Genomic DNA, 20,369 nt, shown 5'->3' with positions numbered 1-20,369 from the left:
GCGTATTGGAAGGCCCAGCTGTCACTCACCTAAGGCCCCGCCCCACTCCCGGGAACAGGTCTAGGTCTTTTCCGTTTCCCAAATCCCCGGGGTGAACGGCTAGGCTCTGATTGGCTCTCTGAGGAGACGAGCACACTCCAGGACCAGTAAGAAACTGACATCGACGGCCGGTGGGCGGGCTTGGGCCTGGGGAAGTAGGAAAAAAACAAAGCCAGGAGCCCTGCTCGGTCCATAGAGGAACGTCAGGCGCTGGGAGAGTTTAAGTCGTGGAAGTGGTAGAAAGCGTTTCGGGTCGCGGAGGAGATCCCTGCCAGTGTAGAGAAGCGTCCGCGGAAGCCAGGAAGTGATGAGGTGATACCTTCTTTTACTCCTGGGAAGTTTCAACCCGGGGATGTAGGCGGGAGTTCGCGCAGATGAAAGCTCTTGCTTTCCTTGTGGTTGTCAGTCTTAAATTGTCATTAAAGCGAAAGGCTTTAAAGTGTCTGATTCATGGGCAGTCACTCGCCCTCCCCCCCCCCCCCCGCCTTCTCTTAGTACTTTTATAGGGACTCACCTTAGGCAATTCCCTGACACTGTTTTGGTGGGGTTAGAAAAGTGTATAGAACAATTGAAAGGAGAATGGAATAGAATGAGGAGGAGAATTGTAAAAACTCGGAGGCACAGTTACTGAACCCGAGAGACCCATGAAAATACCCAAAGCCTGGCACAAGGCCCTTTTTGCGCATCTAAGGAGGCTTGAACTCTTACCCCACAAGAGTTTGAAGCAAGTTTCAGAACTCTTGGTTGGGTGAGAAAAGGAATTGTATGTTTTTCTGATCGCCCTTCTTGATTTCTAGAAGCTGTCCTACCTCGTGTTTAGTGTCTTCTTTTGAGGTTTTTCCTATTTCATCCCCTTAACAAGTTCAGTAGGTTTTGTGACCGCCAAGCATAAACATAAGCATAAGTTTGAAAAGATAATCTTTCCACGTTTTAAACTCTGTAACATACTGCGTATTGAATTCATTCGTGCTTAAGTGTTTGTAGTTAGTTCTTCATCTCATTTATCTGTCTTAGAGTATAACAGTTCCTCCTGGGATCTCAAAGAACATATCTTCGCTTCTGGAAGAGCACAGATCCAAGGTCCTACAGGTCCCAGCAGGTGATGGGTCCCACCTTGTGATAGTTGGAATTTTTAACTTGCACAAGATCGACTAGAGTCAGGTCAGAGCAACTGGAGGAAGCAGCTTCCAGTCTCGACGCCCAGGAATGTGGCTTCCAAATCCTACACTCTTACTCATTTGTTTTTCCTCTTCTCCCTATCAGATGGGGACAAAGTGAGGGAAAAACTTTTCTACTGTAGTGTCACATCCGAGGTCCCTACTCAGTGCCCATCATCCCTACTCCCGAGGTAAAGACAACCATACATGTGTCAGAGTCTTAGGAGCATTTGACATTTAGGGATACTTACATGGGACTTAAGGGCACCTGCTACTGGATTTGGTTTTGTTGTTGTGGATACCCACAGAATGCTAGCTTGTCACATAGAACATGAACAATATCAGACATCACCTACCTTTTAGAATCTCATTGTACAGGTGAGCAATTTGAAGTTTAAAAGATTTATTCACAGTTACATAGCTGGTTGGGGACAGAGCTGTGACAAGAACCCAAGGTTACCAATTCATAATTCTGAGAAAATGTCTCCTCTTCCACTGCCTCCAACCCCCCCCCCCCACAAAAAGCAATCGTTTTTTGTTTGTTTGTTTACTCAAGATTACTAGTGTTAAAATTAGCTTCCATTAAGGCCAATCAGGAGGAATTTAATTCTGATATAGCAAACAGCCTAGATAGGAAAATAACTGTGTCTCAGTTCATTACTTTACTTTCAGCAACTGTTGGTGTAATCCTGCTTTGATCCAAGCAAGGAATGAAAATGCAGTAAATTATTATAGCTATGTTGTCTCTTTGTTTTTCTGTTATGTGTGTGTGTTAGTGTTAATACATGTGGTAATTAAAGATTGGTAGTGGATTGTCTTATTCAGGACCTGAATAAAATACTTTTATGATAGCATACATACCTGGACCAAATAATTTCACGGCTATTTGTACAGAGGCCTTGGCCTTTGAGGTGGGGTTGAGCTGGTTCACCAAGCATCAAAGCATCTACTGACCTAGGCTATTCTGCCTTTTTCTATCTTGGCAGAGCTATCGGTTCCCTCCCCTACACCGTCCCACTAGCAAACTCCAGAATTCTTTGGCCCTGTAGCCAATGTACAACTGTCTCTTCGTCTTCATGGTTATCAGGTCACATCATAGTCTTGTTTGCTACTAGTATCTAGTGTCCCACCACAGCCTACCTTCTTCAGATTCAGATAAAAAATCTAAACAGGATGGTAGGCTTATGTTTGGCTCCCACCATTGCCCTATTAAGTACAGGTGGCCTCTAGTGAAACCAAAAGCTGAAAATGCTCTCATGAATCAGTCGTGTAGACCCACCATAGGGACTTTAAAGCCATCTGTCCCTTCATTTCCCAAGTGAAAACGCAGAATCCTCCTCTCACAGAGTACTGTGAGGAACAATAGAGGCAATTTTGAAACAGTTTTGTAATCTGTGAAGCACCTGACGTCAGCCATTTTCCAGCACTGGAAACTTGGCCATGACGCTTGACCGCAGCCTACGTCTTTATCTGTGAAATGGGGAGAAGCCCTAAGTGACTAATGTGAAGATTCAGTGCCATAACACAGTGTCTACCTGGTACACAGAAGGGGCTCAGTAAATGGTAGTGATCCTGAACAGTCACAGGAAATGATAAGTGTAAAGTGTTCTAACTATTCAGAAGGACTCTTATTTGAAGAACTCAAGATTAAGTTTGGGCCTTGTGCTTTCTCCCCCTTTCCTGCTCTCAAGCAGAGACCTGAACTCCTGCAGAGGGTACAGGAGGTGACTGTCAGGAGGCAAAGTGGAGAAGTACACACAGATCTACCGGCTCAGCCAGGAGCCACCGTATTGGGAAGCTTGAACAATGTGCAATTTCCCTATTCTAAGTCTCGACATAGAACATCATCAGGCAGGAAGAGAGCCAGGTTGATTTTTCTGTTTTTTCCATTCTCCATTGGGGGGGGGGGGGAGGTGGGAACCCAAAACTCTTTAAAAGGTGGGACAAGGGAGAAAGGGAGGAAACTTGTAGATAATCAAGAGGCACCTTGCCCCTATACAAATTCTTAACCTCACTGCTGAGGAAAAGGCCACATTTCTTTAAAACACTTGTTTTTCTGTGGGGATGAACAAAAAGTCACAATTTCTGCCCAGTGGAATTGTTGTTTAATAGATGTGTCATATTTACATATTATAGCTCTATGTTGAAAAAATACTACATTTATCATATAAGGCTTAGAAAAGAAAAAATTTAAAACCCCCGTAACTCTACCACTCAGAATTTATCATTGACAATTATTATTTCCTTCTGTTTTCCCCTATAAATCAGTTATTTAAAAAAAAAGGAATCTATAATATACATACTATTTTATAGCCACGTTTAGTTCATTTATCATGAACATGTCCCCCTGTCATTTAATACTCCTTTTCAATATGTGATTCCATCATGTACATGTGCCTTCCAATATTGTGTCTCACTCTTCAACTCATCTGCTACTCTTGGACATTGAGGGATTTTCACTTTCTTGAAAAGATTCAGGGATTTAAATGGGCTGCTTCTGTCCCCAGGTGACAAGGTGCTCTGGGAATGTCTGGTGAACCAAAGGGACTGCCTACTGGCCACAGTTCTTTTTCAACAAGGCTAATTATAAAGGTGGCCAGGAATTTTTTTTCTCTCTGCCGAGTGTTGCAGAACCTGAACACTGAGGCCATGTAAGTCTGAAAGTTCCAGGAAGGAGGGTTGCCCTTTGACCCCTGCTTCCCTCAGGGTTTCCAGTTCTTTAACCTGAAGAAAAGGAGTTTGAGTGGCAGAAAAGTGGGGGAGGGAGTGGGAGTCAGGTCTCCATTAATAGAACCTTGCCAGACTCCTGGCATTGATATATCCTTTCTATAGATGAGGAGACTGAGGCTCAGAGAATTTGTCGAAGCCCCAAGAGCTCGTTAGCGAACCAGAGGTTGACTCCCATGCTTGGTTCTGAAATTTGGACTCTTCCCATCAAGCTTCCCACTGTTTCTGGAAGCTGATGGATAAAACTTCCTTCTTTTCTTTCTCTGTGAGGAATTTGTTGTCAATCTTCTAGGATATATTTGTTATCAACTCCCTAAAAAAAAAAAAAAAAAATCCCCTACTGTCCAAGAATTCCTTCCATCTGTGGATTTTCTAAGTTGGCTCACTCTTTGCCTGAAGAATATATCTTCAGGGTGTTTTAACGATTTATTTATTTATTTACTGGAGAAAGAGAAAGAGCTCAAGCAGGGGGAAGAGAGGAGGAGCAGAGAGAGAGGGACATGCAGACTCTGTGCTCATGTGGGACTCAATCCCACAACCCTGAGAGCAAGACCTGATTGAACGCCAAGAGTCAGATGCTTAACCGACTGAACCATCCAGGAGCCCCAGTCCTCAATGTTTGGTGAACAGTCAGATGACTTAGCTTTTTTCCTACATATTGCTTATTTTCTTATGTAAGTGACCTTACTGTATACATTGGAAGGTCAGAGTCATAAAAGGAGGGTCTTAAAACCCTGCTGAAGTATGACTGTGCATGTGGATATGTGTGTGTGTATGCATATATGCATATATTTATGTTTGTATACGTATGTATGGGATATGAAATGTGACTTGAAGTATGATATGTATGACATGAAGCATGTGTATAACAATGAGTCTGTTTTTCTGGTTTGGCTCATAAACTATTTCTGGAGGAAATTCTGAAAAAGGTTTTCCAGAATTGTTTGGAGCCATGAAGCATTCTTGAAATGGGTGTATAACATCCCAATCTGACACTTTTAAGCCAATAATGCTTATTTGGAAGTGTAATTTCTAGAACGTTTTGTTACAGTCTCTTTATACAATCTTACCTAAATCAGTTTCAATCAAGGGTACATGTTTTAAAATAACCTTGTTTCCATTCCTCCTCTTCCCCACCGCCACCCCCACACTATCAACACCCTAACCCAAGCTACCATTACCTCCTGCCTGGAGTTTCTCAGTAGACTCCTAATCAAATTTTCCTGATTCCACTGTTGCTGTCTTTTAGGCAGCCAAGGTGATATGGGTGGAGTATCTCTGTACTCTTAGGACAACTAACCTCCCAGCCTGTCTAGTTTAAAACACTGCATTAGTAAATAAATCTTATTGGAGGAAGGTGCCTGGATGGCTCAGTCCATTAAGCCTCTGGCTCTTGATTTCAGTTCAGGTCATGATCTTGGGGTTGTCAGATGGAACCCCAGCCCCCTTCAGGCTCTACACTCAACAAGGAGTCTGCCTGAGATTCCCTCTTTCCCTGTCCTTTGCCCCTAACCCCCTTGCAAATAAATAAATCTTTAAAACAAAACAAAACAAAAAACACTGCACTGGTTTCCCATTGTTCCTAACGTTGGCCTGCCTTCTTTGTCTCTAGGACCACTAGGCCTTCGTATGTGTACTTTCCCTCCGTAGAACGCTGTTCCCTCCCAACTTAAAGCACAGAACAGTAATCTAAGTTTCCTAACTCCCAGGCTGACTCTCTAATGCAAGTATATTACTGGGGACTAATAATTATCCAGCAGGAAGAAAATATGATTTGGAGGTTCAAAAGAAGTGTAAGAGTGTGGGCTTGGAGCCAGTCTGCCTACGTTCCAACCCTGGCTCTGTTCTGTACTAACCATGCAAACTTGGGCAACTTGTTGAGCATCCTGGCCTCATTTCTTCTGTTGTATAATGAGCACAGTAAAAGTTCCCACCTTATAAAGTTGTATTATTTATATAAGTTAACACATGGAAAGGAGCCCAATAAATTTTCACTTTAAAAAGTCTCCACGATACATTAAAGACCCAATATTATTTCTTACGTGTAGAGCAAAATCAACCTTGCTGATATTCTCTTGTTTTCTTCTGGAGAAAACCAGACAGAGCAAGCAACTGGGAGGCCCTCCTTGGGAAGGGGAGGGCTGGTCCCAGCAGATAACGTAGCAGGGGCCGCACCGTGGAGAGTAAGGCCTATGATTACTTGTGAAAACAAGTGCCAGGCCACAGATGCCAGTGTATTGAGATAACATGAAGCTAGGGGTTTTTAAAAATACAGAGCAGGGGGGTATTACTAAAGAAATCTAAAATGGTATAAAGAAATCACAACAGCAAACATAGAAACTTATGGTAATTTCACTTGTAAGCAGACTTGTTTACAAGTGAAATTACCATAAGCTTCTAAACCAAACCTTGTTATGTAAAGTTTCTTTTTCCTGTGTAACAGACTGTTTTTTATTGTTATGTTAGTCACTATACAGTACATCATTAGTTTTTGATGTAGCGTTCCATGATTCATTATTTGCGTATAATACCCAGTACTCATTATAACATGTACCCTCCTTAATACCCATCACTGACTTACCCCTTACCCCTACCCCCGACTCCTCTAAAATCCTCAGATTGTTTCCCAGAGTCCACAGTCTCTCATGGTACATCTCCCCCTCTGATTTCTAGCCCCCTTCAGTTTTCCCTTCCTTCCCCTAATGTCCTCCATGCTATCGCTTATGTTCCACATATGAGTGAAACCATATGATAATTGTCTTTCTCTGTTTATTTCCCTTAGCATAATCCCCTCCAGTTCCATCCATGTTGATGCAAATGGTGGATATTCATCCTTTCTGATGGCTGAGTAATATTCCATTTTATATATGAACCATATCTTCTTTATCCATCTGTTGAAGAGCTTCTCAGCTCCTTTTACAGTTGGCTGTTGTGGACATTGCTCTGATGAACACTGGGGAGCATGTGGCCTTTCTTTTCACTACATCTGTATCTTTGGGATAAATACCCAGTAGTGCAGTTGCCAGGTCATAGGGTAGCTCTACTTTTAACTTTCTGAGGAACCTCCACCCTGTTTTCCAAAGAGGCTATACCAACTTGCATTCCCACAAACAGTATAAGAGGGTTCCCCTTTCTCCACGTCCTCTCCAACATCTGTTGTTTCCTGAGTCGTTAATTTTTGCTGTTCGAACTGGTGTAAGGTGGTATCTCAAGGTGCTTTTGATTTGAATTTCCTTGATGGCTAATGATGTTGAACATTTTTTTTTCACATGTCTGTTAGCCATTTGTATGTCTTCTTTGGAAAAATATCTGTTCATGTTTTCTGTCCATTTTTTGACTTGATTATTTGTTCTTTGGGTGTTGAGTTTGAGTTCTTTATAGATCTTGGATACCAGATCTTTATCTGTAATGTCATTTGCAGATATCTTCTCCCATTCTGTGGTTTGCCCCACCTTTGCTGTGGGAAGCTATTTATCTTGATGAAGTCCCAAAAGTTCATTTTTGCTTTGTTTCATTTGCCTTTGGAGATGTGTCATGAAAGAAGTTGCTGTGGCCAGTGTCAAAGAGGTTACTGCCTATGTTCTCCTCTAGGATTTTGATGGATTCCTGTCTCACATTGAGGTCTTTCATCCATTTTATCTTTGTGTATGGTCATGTTTCATTCTTCTATACATAGCTGTTCTATTTTCCCAGCACCATTTACTGAAGAGACTTTTTCCATTGGATATTTTTTCTTGATTTGTTGAAGATTAGTTGACCATAGAGTTGACGGGCCATTTCTGGAGACTCTATTCTGTTCCATCGATCTATGTATCTGTTTTTGTGCCAATACCATGCTGTCTTGGTGATCACAGCATTTGTAATATAGCATGAAATCAGGCAACATGATGCCCCTAGCTTTGTTTTTGTTTTTCAGCATTCCTCTAGCTATTCAGGTTCTTTTCTGGGTCCAGACAAATGTTAGGATTGTTTGTTCCAGCACTTTGAAAAATGCCATTGATATGTTGATTGGGATGGTATTGAAAGCATAAATTCCTCTGGGCAGCATAGACATTTTAACAATGTTTATACTTTCAATCTATGAGCATGGGATGTTTTTCCATCTTTTTGTGTCTTCCTCAATTTCTTTGATCAGTGTACTATAGTTTCTAGAGTATAGATCCTTTACCTCTTTGGTTAGATTTATTCCTAGGTATCTTATGATTTTGGGTGCTATTGTAAATGGAATCAATTCCCCAATTTCTCTTTCTATAGTTACATTATTAGTAAATAGAAAAGCAACTGATTTCCATGCATTGATTTTGTATCCTGTCACATTACTGAATTGCTGTATGAGTTTTAGTAAATTGGGAGTGGAGTCTTTTTGGGTTTTCCACATAAAGTATCATGTCATCTGCGAAAAGGGATAGTTTGACTTCTTTGCCAATTTGAATACCTTTTATTTCTTTTTGTTGCCTGATTGCTGATGCTAGGACTTCTAGTACTATGTTGAACAATAGTGCCAAGAGTAGGCATCCTTGTTGTGTTCCTGATCTTAAGGGAAAAGTCCTCAGCTTTTCCCCATTAAGAGTGATATTCACTGTTGGCTTTTCATAGATGGTTTTTATGAAATTGAGGAATGTTCCCTCTATCCCTATACTCTGAAGAGTTTTAATCAGGAAAGGATGCTATATTTTGTGAAATGTAACAAACATTTTTGAGGCTACCTGAGGTCCTAGGATTTTTTAACAGAATGTTTTCTGGTGGCTTCCAGAGATGTCATTTCTATAGCTACTGCTTTTTTTTTTTTTTTAAGATTTTATTTATAATTTATTGGAGGGAGAGAGCAGAATCGGGGGCTGGAGCAGAGGAGGAGGGAGAAGCAGACTCCCCACTGAGCAGGGAGCCTGATGTGGGGCTTGATCCCAAGACCCTGGGATCATGACCCAAGCTGAAGGCAGATGCTTACCACTGAGCCACCCAGGTGCCCCTTCTGTAGCTACTTCTAAGTGCTGTTTTGTGCCCAGAGAAAAGCTACTTTACCTATAGCTCTGTGACTCCAATGTGAGCGAGACAAAGCTCTTCACATTCCCCATTTGAATCTTCACAGAATCATTGCTACTTAAATTTAGAAAATAGCTTGACTAGCTTTGTTTATCATGAGTTTTCAAGTACGGAATAATGAGACTAAGCAATTCGTTATCAGTCTTGTGACCATCAGTCAGTACCAGCAACTGAGCATTGGTCTTTTTATGCCAGTTGAGTACCATAACTAGTCCCTGACATCATCTCTCAGTGAGCTGTCAGATAAGAGAAACAGGGAAATCACCTGTTGCTAACCACAGGATATAAAAGTTTGCAAAAAAGGTTATTCTGTAAACTAGTTATGATTTGTAAGGTGAATAATGGCAAAGGCACCAATGCTGAGATTTTTGACATGCTGAAACTTGGGATTACTGTGATCCATGATTACTCAGTGCCAGTGGAAGCAGAGAATTGCAATGCCGAATGACCTACATGTCTTCATCTTTGGAACTCTAAGCAAGTGTGTAAAAGCCAGGCATCTATATCTTGCTAAAATTTCCCTTGTGTTGAAAATTATGTTTTTTAATTTTATTTCTTATATTTTTTGTCTTTTCAATCTTTTTAAAAATTTTTAAAATTTCTTTTCAATGTTCCAGAATTCATTGTTTATGCACCACACCCAGGGCTCCGTGTAATACATGCATAATACCCACCACCAGTCTCACCCAACCCCCCCCAACCCCTTCCCCTCCAAAACCCTCAGTTTGTTTCTGAGTCCACAGTCTCTCATGGTTCATCTCCCGCTCCAATTTCCCCCAACTCACTTTTCCTCTCTATCTCTCCATGTCCTCTGTTTTATTCCTTATGCTCCACAAATAAGCAAAATCATATGATAATTGACTCTGTCTGCTTGACTTATTTCACTCAGCGTAATCTCTTCCATTCCCGTCCATGTTGATACAAAAGTTGGGTATTCATCCTTTCTGATGGAGGCATAATATTCCATTGTATATATGTACCATATCTTCTTTATCCACTCGTCCATTGAAGGGCATCTTTGGTTCTTTCCACAGTTTGGCAACTGTGGCCATTGCTGCTATGAACACTGCGGTACAGATGGCCCTTCTTTTCTCTACATCTGTATCTTTGGGGTAAATACCCAATAGTGCAATTGCAAGGTCATAGAGTAGCTCTATTTTTAGTTTCTTAAGGAATCTCCAAACTGTTTTCCAAAGTGGCTGCACCAACTTGCATTCCCACCAACAGTGTAAGAGGGTTCCCCTTTCTCCACATCTTCTCCCAATACATGTTGTTTACTGTCTTGTTAATTTTGGTCATTCTAATTGGTGTAAGATGAGATGGTGGCATCTCAGTGTGGTTTTGATTTGAATCTCCCTGATGACTAATGATGATGAACATTTTTTCATGTGTCTGTTAGCTATTTATATGTTTTCTTTGGAGAAGTGTCTGTTCACGTCTTCTGCCCATTTTTTGATGTGACTATCTGTTTTGTGTGTGTTGAGTTTGAGGAGTTCTTTATAGATCTTGGATATCAGCCCTTTGTTCTTTATAGATCTTGGATATCAGCCCTGTGTCATTTGCGAATATCTTCTCCCATTCCGTGGGTTGCCTCTTTGTTTTGTCAACTGTTTCCTTTGTGTGCAGAAGCTTTTGATCTTGATGAAGTCCCAAAAGTTCATTTTTGCTTTTGTTTCCTTTGCCTTTGGAGACATATCTTGAAAGAAGTTGCTGTGGCTGGTGTTGAAGAGGTTACTGCCTATGTTCTCCTCTAGGATTTTGATATATTCCTGCCTCCTGTTGAGGTCCTTTATCCATTTTGAGTTTATCTTTGTGTATGGTGTAAGAGAATGGTCGAGTTTCATTCTTCTATACATAGCTGTCCAATTTTCCCAGCACCATTTATTGAAGAAACTGTCTTTTTTCCACTGTTTATTTTTTCCTGCTTTGTTGAGGATTATTTGACCATAAAGTTGAGGGTTCATATCTGGGCTCTCTACTCTGTTCTACTGGTCTGTGTGTCTGTTTGTGCCAGTGCCATGCTGTCTTGGTGATGACAGCTTTGTAGTAAAGCTTAAAATCAGGCAACGTGATGCCCCCAGTTTTGTTTTTCTTTTTCAACATTTCCTTAGCAATTCGGGGTCTCTTCTGGTTCCATAGAAGTTTTAGGATTTTGTTTTTTAAATTATTGGTTGTTGTTGTTTTTTTTTCGAGAGAGAGAGCACTCATGCAAGTGCAGGGTGGCGGCGGGGGCAGAGGGTGAGGGAGAGAGAGAATCCCAAGCAAGTTCCACACCCAGTGCAGAGTTTGACCCGGGCTCCATCCACAATCCTGAGATCATGAGCTGAGCCAAAATTAAGAATGGGATGCTTAACCAACTGAGCTACGCAGGTGTTGCCCTGAAAAGTATTTTTAAGTCTAATAGGAAAGATCCTGTGTTCTCAGCTCCAACCCCAATAATATTAGGCAAAATATTAATAACAGACCAACTTTTAACAATTATAGAAAAATTATATTTTTAGTCCCCCAAAGGGTAAATTTAACAAATATATGCATACTTTATTATATTAGGTATATAATATATAAATATATATATTCCTCTTTACTTAAACTCCTATATTTCCTTATGCTTTGTAACATCTCTCTGCCTTCTCTAAAAATAGAGTAGAAAGAAGTGCAAAAAAGGAAAAGGAAAAATGAAAAAACAGTAAAAACTTTGGAAATGTACAGGATCTGTTCTCAACCTGCTAATCAAAACCAAAAGTAACCAATTATTCATTAAATGTCTCCTAATGTTTAGGAAATTGTGGTAGGGGGGCACCTGGGTGGCTCAGTGGGTTAAGCTCTGCCTTTGGCTCAGGTCCTAAGATAGAGCCCCCATTGGGCTGTCTGCTCAGTGGGGACCCTGCTTCTCCCACTCCTCTGCCTGCCTCTCTGCCTATTTGTGATCTCTGTCTGTCAAATAAATAAATAAAATATTAAAGAAAAAAAAAGAAATTGTGATAGGGAGTGCCTAGGTGGCACCCAGGATTAAGCGTCTGCCTTCAGCTCAGATCATGATCTCAGAGTCGAGGATAGAGTCCCCTATCAGGCTCCCTGCTCAGCAGGGAGTCTGCTTCTCCCTCTGCCCCTTCCCCTGCTTGTGTGCACTCACTCTCTCTCTCTCTGTCAAAAATAAATTAATTAATTAAAAAATTTTTAAAAGTTAGGAAAAAAAGAAATTGTGGTAAGAATTTTGAATAAATTGAGTTAACAATGCTTTTAGTGCCTACCATGAACTGTGGTAGGAGCAAGAGGTTTAAATCTAAATGAAGCATTTTCCTTGTTCTTAAGAAGCATGGCCCAATAGGAGAGAGACCCAACTCATGAATTGTAAATTATAGCCCAACAAATATAAATGCCAGTGCAATTATTGAGGTGTTTTGGTGGAAGGCTAGGGGATGCTTAAGTGTGTGTAGGGCAGGCTCTGGGGGAGCAAAGACATTGGCAGTGGGCCCGAGTGCCCTGCAGTGTGTAATCCCTCCTTAGTCATTCGTTGTCTTTCACAACCTCGATGTGTTTGAAGAGTACAGATGATTTTGTCAAATGTCTCTCAGTTTGAGTTGCCTGATGTTTACTCACAACTGACCTGGGGTGATGCACGTTCGGTGAGAATACCACGGAGTACTGTGTTCTTCTCATACGGGCTTCAGGATGTTGACGTATCTTATGATCAGTGGTATTAACCTTGATCACTTGCTTTAAGGTGCCAAGTTTCTCCACTTAAAGTTACTGAATTTCCCTTTGTCATTAATAAATATCTTGGGACAGATATTTTGAAAAGTCGCAAACTTTATTTCTCCACAAACTGACCCACTAACTTTGTCATCTATGGATGGAGCTTGTCTGCAAGCATTATTATTGTGGGTATTTCATGGTAATTTTATATTTTCTCTTTACTTTTACACTTATTCACTCACACTCTACTGTAAGGAAGAGCTATGCCATCTTCCCCACTTAATTAATTACTTTTATCAGTACGGACTCATGGATATTTATTATGTTTATGGATTAAACTCTAACGCTGTGGTGATTTATCTTGCTGAAGAGATTGTTCCAGCTTTGACACATGTTCTTACTTTCTGGTGCCACAAGACATTCCAGGTTCATCTTACATGTTACCTGTCCAGGCCCTGGAATCAACGATTTCTGCAAGGCTCTGATTCCTGTCTTACTTAGAGTGGTGTTTGGAAACCGAGATCTGAGCACAAGATGTGACACTGGCTAAAACTTCTGACAATTACAAGTTGATGAAAATTCAGAGTAATTGGAATTCATATGCTTATGAGAATTGGTACAGTTGGTTTGGAAAACAATTTAGCATTAGCTAAATACCAGTAATTCCACTGGAAAAACTCTCGCCCGTGTGCAGCAGGAGTATGCACAACTTAGTTCAGAACAGCACAAAACTGAGATAACCCAATGGCCATTGGTCAGAAGAAAGATGAACAAAGTGTATTATATTCATCAATCAGAATCCTTTAAAGCAGTGGAAATGAAATACAGCTACACACACCAACATGAGTGACTCTCAGACACATAATACTGCCCCAAAATGAGTATCTGCAGTATGACTCCATTTACTTAAAATCCATCCACATGCAAAATGACACAATATGGGCATTTGTAGGGATGCACAAATGATCAGATGAGAAAGCTGAAAAGAAAAGGGAGTGATAACTACAAAATCCAGGTTAGTGGTTACAGGTAGGGGGTGGGAGGCAGTGGCCTTCAGAGGTATTGGTAATATCATTTCTTGAGCTGAAAGATGGGTTAATGGACACTCATTTCATTTAGGCAGGTATATATGGGTGAAATACTGCATGATGAAGGAGGTAAGGAAGGAAAAAGAAGAGAGGAGGAACAGAAAGCATGGAAGGATGGAGGGAAGTCAAGAAAAACAAAAAAGCATTCCTGTATGTGGTATCTTAGGATCTAGCTAGTGCTAGTTCCAATTCTGACATAAAATATCTCTTTGGCTTTGGACGAATCACTATACTTCTCTGAGACTCAGTTTTCACGCCAGTTAAATGGGAGCGATGTACTTTGCCCTCTGTGCTTCCCCGTGTTATTGCGAGGACAGAAAGAAATACTTGTACCCATTAAATAATACTTCAAAAAAGCAGCGAAGTCTTCAAAAACATAAAAGAAAAAAATTGGGGCACCTGAGTGGCTCAGTGCGTTAAGCGTCAGCCTTCAGTTCAGGTCATGATAAATCACTAAAGAAACTGCAATCCGGTTCTACTCAGCCTGAAAAAAGGTACAAGAGTAGACAGTGTTCATGTACATTGAGTCTTTACCCCTTTAAAACCTACCCCAGGGTGTCTGGGTGGCTCAGTGGGTTAAGCCTCTGCCTTCAGCTCGGGTCATGATCTTGGGGTCCTGGGATAGAGCACCGTTGTTGGGCTCTCTGCTTGGCGAGGTGGGGGGGCGCTTCTTCCCCCTCTCTCTCTGCCTGCCTGCTTGTGATCTCTTTCTCTATCTGTCAAATAAATAAATAAAATCTTGGGGGAGAAAAAGAAAAAAACTACTCCAAATCAGCTAAGCATACACAACTTCTGAAATTTCAAATCTCCCCCTGCCTCACTCCACACAGGTACATTTCCTCCTTTCCCTCCTAACCTCCTTCATCATATATTTTCTGTTTATATCTCTGAAACACCTTGACTGTAATGCACAAATGAGCTTTTTTCTGGGCTCTAACTAGAACTGTGTTTCTCATTTAATCTTGGGTAGTATCATTCCTTATCTACTGAAGTTAGGAGTTGAACTATCACCAAAATAAAAAAAAAGAAGAAGAAGAAGAAAAAGAAAAGATTTTTGTCCTTATAGCAGAAATTATTTTCTTTTAAATACACAATAGAGGATTTATTTTCATCAAGAAAATGTGCTTCTTTCAGCAAACAAGGTTATGTATGAAGTCATCAGTTCTGTAAAAGGCAAGGAAGAAAACAACTCGTTCAAAGAGGGCATTTTCCCCCCTTCTTTTTGGCATGCGATGTCACATTCTTGAATACTTCCTATCAAGTCAATTCAATGGTAGAGTGTGGTGTAATACATAAGCAAGGCTTAGAGTCAGGAGACTTTGGGTCGACTCCCACGATTTACTAAACTAGCTGTGTGACCTTGGGATAAATTGCTTAAAACTAATGTAGGTTATTTGTCTGTGAATTTAAGATGTTAACTGTGTGACCTTTAAAGTTGTAGGCTTTCTCTGACATGGAGAGTGAAACTGTTCCCCTAAGCCATAGTCTTTGAATGAGTCTAGAGTGGTCCCAGATCAGTCTCCTCCCTGTCCTGGATCCATGAGAGAATAAATATAAATCCTCCGTTGAAACCTCCTGATTTGTTAAAATTAAAAACAATTAAATATAATTAAAAAATTGGGGCGCCTGGGTGGCTCAGTGGGTTAAAACCTCTGTCCTGGAATCAAGCCCCACATCAGGCTCTCTGCTCAGCAGAGAGCCTGCTTCCTCCTCTCTCTCTGCCTGCCTCTCTGCCTACTTGTGATCTCTGCCTGTCAAATAAATAAATAAAATCTTAAAAAAAAAAGATCCTTTCTTTAAAATAATAATAATAATAACAATAAATTTAACAAACCTACCATGAATGAAAATCAGGAGAAAACAATAACTGAGAATTTAGATATTGAAACTATCAAACAGAGTGTAAAATAATTGTGGATCAAGTCTTTCAGGAGATTAAAGGTGGAATGAAAACTGAAAAAGGGTCAAAATACAAATCTAATAAAAATACCAGAAACATTTGAAAAAAACACTTAGAACATTTATGGATATCATATAATTATTAGTGGATGAGTTGAACAGCAAGATATATGCAGCTGAAGAGAGTTAAATCTGAAGGAAATATGCTTTAACACATAGATAAATAAATATGGAGGAGATGTTAAACTACATGGAGAGTATAATGAATAAGTATAACATATCTAATTTGAGTTCCAGGAGGAGGAAATAGAAAAAAGGCAATATTTGAAGACATAAAGGCTGAGATTTTCCCAAAACCATTGAAAGGACATGAATCCACAGGTAGAGAGAACAGGGGTCCAAAACAGAAGTGATAAATAAAAAGAAAGTCCCACCCAAATATATGTTAGTAAAACCAAAGAATACCAAAGACAAAGAGAAGATCTTAAAAGTAGACAGAGGGAAAAAAAAGTAGATAATTTACAAAGGAGGACATGTAGATATCAATTTTTCAATAGCAACAGTGGAAAGCAGAACACAGCGGAATAATATCTTCAGAGACTCTCTTTTTCTCTTCCTTTGGTCCCCCGCTTTCTTTCTCTCTCTTTCAAATAATAAATAAATCTTTTTTAAAAAATGAATGTGCTTTAAAAAGAAGAATGGTTCTAAAAGCAAGTTCAGATACCCACATGCAAAAGAATGAAGTATACAAAAATTAGCCCAAAACAGATGAAAGACCACGAAAACTGTAATACCCTTGGAAGAAAACATAGGAGTAAATCTCCATGATCTTGGATTTGGGGATGGTTTCCTAGATATGACACCAAGAGCACAAGCAACAAAAGAAAAAAAAAAAAACATGCTGGCCTTCAAAATTGAAGATTTGTGCATCAAAGCACATGATCAAAAATGAAAGAACAGAATGGCAACTATTATTTGTAAGTCATGTAAATCATGTGTCTAGTATTCAGAATTTAGGAAGAATTTCTACAACTCAACAATAAAAAAGACAACCCAGTTAAAAAGTGCGGGCAAATAATCAAATAGACATTTTCCAAAGAAGAGACACAAATGGCCAACAAACATATGAAAAGATGTTCATTTGAGAAGTGCAAATCAAAACTGCAATGAGATGCCCACTTCATGCTCCGTGGGATGGCTATAATTTTTTTAATGGAAAATAACAAATGTTGGGGGAGAATGTAGGGAAATTAGAACCCTTGTACATTGCTTGTGGGAATTTTAAATGGTGCAGCTGCTATGGAAAAAATGTTGGTGGTTCCTTCAGAGGTTAAACATAGCGTTACCATATGAACCAATAAGTCCACATCTAGTTATATACCGCCCAAATTGAAAGCAGGTATTCAAACAAATACTTGTACACAAATGTCCATAGCAGCACTATTTACAATAACCACATTATGCTGAGTGAAAGAAGCCAGACACAGAAGGTCACATATTATATGAGTCCATTGGAAAGATCCAGAATAGGCAGAACCGTAGAGACAGAAGATTGCTGGTTGCCAACGGCTGGGGAGAGGAAGGAATGTGAAGTGACTGCTTAATTGGTACGCAGCTTCATTTGGGATCATAAAACTGTTCTGGAACCAGAGAGAAGTGATGGTTGCACAGTGTTGTAAACGCACTGTCACTGAATAATACCCATTAAAATGGCTAAAATTGTGAATTCTATGTTATGTGAATTTTACCACAATACAAAAATCAGGGGTGCCTGGGCAGCTCAGTTGGTTAAGCATCTGGCTCTGGATTTCAGCTCAGGTCATGATCTCAGGATCGTGGGATCAAGCCCTGTATGAGGCTCCATGCCTAGGCACAGATGGGCCTTAAGATTGTCCCTCTGTCCCTCTGACTCTCCCCCCCCACCCCACCCACACGTATGTGCTTTCTCTCTCTCCCCTTCACTACAAAAAAAAATTTTTTTTTTTGCAGATGCACAGAAATTAACAAACATGAAGGTAAATCCAGACATTGTGTAATACAAGTGATGATGACAATAATGTCTCATTTCTGTGGTTCCAAAAATGAAAATTAAAATCGTAGACAACACAAACATGTGAGTTGAGAAAGGCATAATCGGAGAATTAAAGTCCTAAAGAGAGACCCTATGAGAGCCATTGGCTCTCATACTGTGATTGACAGTAGCAAGTGTCTTCTGTTGTCACCCAGTGTACACACTTTGTATATGACCGAAACCGAAATCTCACAAAATAGGCCTTGCCCTAACTATGTATGTTGTACACCATTTTCTAATCTAATTAATTTCATTTTAAAAATGCTACTTGTGTCCCATTAGGTTTATTTCATAAACCAATAATGGATTATAAAGTGCTACTTTTAAAAAAGCAACTGTTATAAAGAGGGTGTGATGACACCCATGTAAAGATGTGAGCCAGAAAAAAAAAAAAAAAGGAAAAAGCCTTGAGTTGTTCAGAACCTGCTCTGATTCTGGGTCAGCAAGCAAATGCAAATGGTGAATTGGAAGTATTTTCCTCAATCTTTTGACGATGTCGCCATATTCCAGTATGGTAATCTCCATGGGGCAAAAGTGTGTTTCTACTAATGCACTGGAAACCTTTGGAACAATTCTGAATTTGTGTAGTGTTCTGTAAATTGCCAAGATAAAGTTCCCTTGAGTTACTCGGTAGGGATGCAGCTAGTGGAAAGAATTTCATATTCATAATTTGAAATTTCAAATTCATATTCATGGGCAGAATAGTGTGTCTCAGTTTAAAGAAATCAGAAGATCTGAGTGATGGTCTTACTCTTGTTATCTTGGACAAATGACTTCATTTGTCCTGGTTTCAAGCCCCTCATCTGCAAAATTAAAGAGAACTTTTAAGTTTTTCCTAAAAAGGAAATCTGTAATTCATCTAACAAGTCTACACAAACCCCTGATTTCTCTCTCTCTCTCTCTCTCACACACACACACAGACACACACACAACTGCACTGCATCAAGATGAAGGAAATTTAACATAGACTCTTATGAAACATTCACAACATTGGCATTAATCTTTTAAAGTAGGGAGTGATGAGAGGTGGTGATTTATTGAGCATAGTGTATATTTTCAGACATGATTTTTTATTTATAAGACACGTATAGCTTTTGAACAATTAGTTGTTGATTGGGTGTGGTCTATTTTAGTTACTGCAATTTCAGGAGTTTTACCAGGTTAAAAAGGGATTATACTAGTCTGAGCCTGTACCAGTAAATACGTCCATATTCCATGGTAGCTAAATGGCTCCTGTTTAAATGCTGGTTCCAGCTGCTGCAAGATACCTCAAGGAACAATATTTGGTGAGTTATGTTTACACGTGAGATATAAATGTCTGTTTTTCCCACCTCAGCTTTTTGTTCATGTTAGCTAAGCATTGTAACCATCCGTGCTCTCAACTGAGATGTGACTAAGAGATTTGGTGTCTTCAGTCCATCATTGTCTGGAAGCTAGATGAACGTGTAGAAAAGATACGCTCCACTTCAGCCATTCTGCACTGTTTTTAGTTGCCTGAAAGCTTTTTGATGTTGCTTGCTTATTGAGTTTTTGTTGTTTGTTTTTTTACGTGTGTTTGTGTGTGTGTGTGTGTGTGTGTGGAAAATTTCAAACATAGATAAACCAAATTGTGTAATGAACCCCACTTAGTCATCACTCAACTTCAACTATGAATATTCTACCACTCTTATTTTATCTGTACCACCCACTCTCCAGCCCCTCTATTTGATCATCATTATTTTTTGGAGTTTTTATGATAAAATTTACATACATTGAAGTGCACAGTTAATTGAACCGTTTTCACCACCAGATACACCTGTGTGCATATGACCTCACCAGAGTTCCATCTCATGAGAAAAAGTCTTCCTCCCTTCCCAGGTGACTTCCCCACATCCCCCAAAAGCAACCAGTATTTTTTTTCCCATCCTAGGTGAGTTTTTGCCTACTGTAGAACTTCATCTAAGTGGAAACATACAGTATTTATATTCCCTTTTTGTGTCTGGCTTTTTTTCTCAGCATTAGGTTTGTGAGATTTGGTCATGTTGCACCTATCAGTACAATAAATCATCCTTTTAATACAGATGATAATATAATACCACAACTTGTTTACCCAACTCTTGTGGGTGGACATTTGGGTTATTTTCAGTTTGGGGCTATTGTGAATAAAACTGCTTTGCACACTCTTTATACAAGTCATTTTGTGAACATATATTTCCACTTATCTTGAACAATGACCTAGACCTACAATTGCTGGCTCTTAAGGTAGGTATACATTTAACTTTATAATGTATTTTTCACGGGTGGTTCCTTTGCCCAGAACACTTGCTACCTACCACGACTTCCTAGTTAACTACTTACTCCTCATCTAGTCCTTTTTTTATTGAAAGGAATCCTATCTAACATAAAGTTACGAGATGAGGATATCAGCCTAAAAGCTCCAGGAGAGCCAGTTTTCTAGAATCAGCACCAACCACTGTCTTTTTGCAGCGCCCTGGAACCTTAGGGCAGGGGAAACTCTCCTTTCCTGCACGCTCCTCTAAGTCCCAATTTCAGAAATACAAACAGCCTTAGTCATAGTTGCTCATTCAGTTTGACATTACCAGGTACAAGAAGCTTGCAAGTCTGGGACTCATGTGAAGACAGGGACATACCATAAAATCTAAAAGGAAA

The 20,369-nt window shown here is 39.9% G+C and overlaps 1 long non-coding RNA gene across 3 annotated transcripts in view; it reads left to right on the top strand.

Moving 5' to 3' along the window:
* Window positions 1-216: 216 nt before the first annotated feature.
* LOC131829791 (uncharacterized) overlaps window positions 217-20,369 on the top strand; it is a 43,139-nt gene continuing 22,986 nt past the window's right edge. For all 3 annotated transcript variants that reach the window (XR_009352998.1, XR_009352999.1, XR_009352997.1), the window contains exons 1-2: window positions 217-351; window positions 2,891-3,063. This is a non-coding gene — a long non-coding RNA (uncharacterized LOC131829791). The remainder of the gene's footprint in view (window positions 352-2,890; window positions 3,064-20,369) is intronic.

The sequence above is a fragment of the Mustela lutreola genome, chromosome 4, assembly GCF_030435805.1.
Source record: "Mustela lutreola isolate mMusLut2 chromosome 4, mMusLut2.pri, whole genome shotgun sequence".
NCBI lineage: Eukaryota > Metazoa > Chordata > Mammalia > Carnivora > Mustelidae > Mustela > Mustela lutreola.
This window is presented reverse-complemented; position numbering and strand designations above follow the sequence as displayed.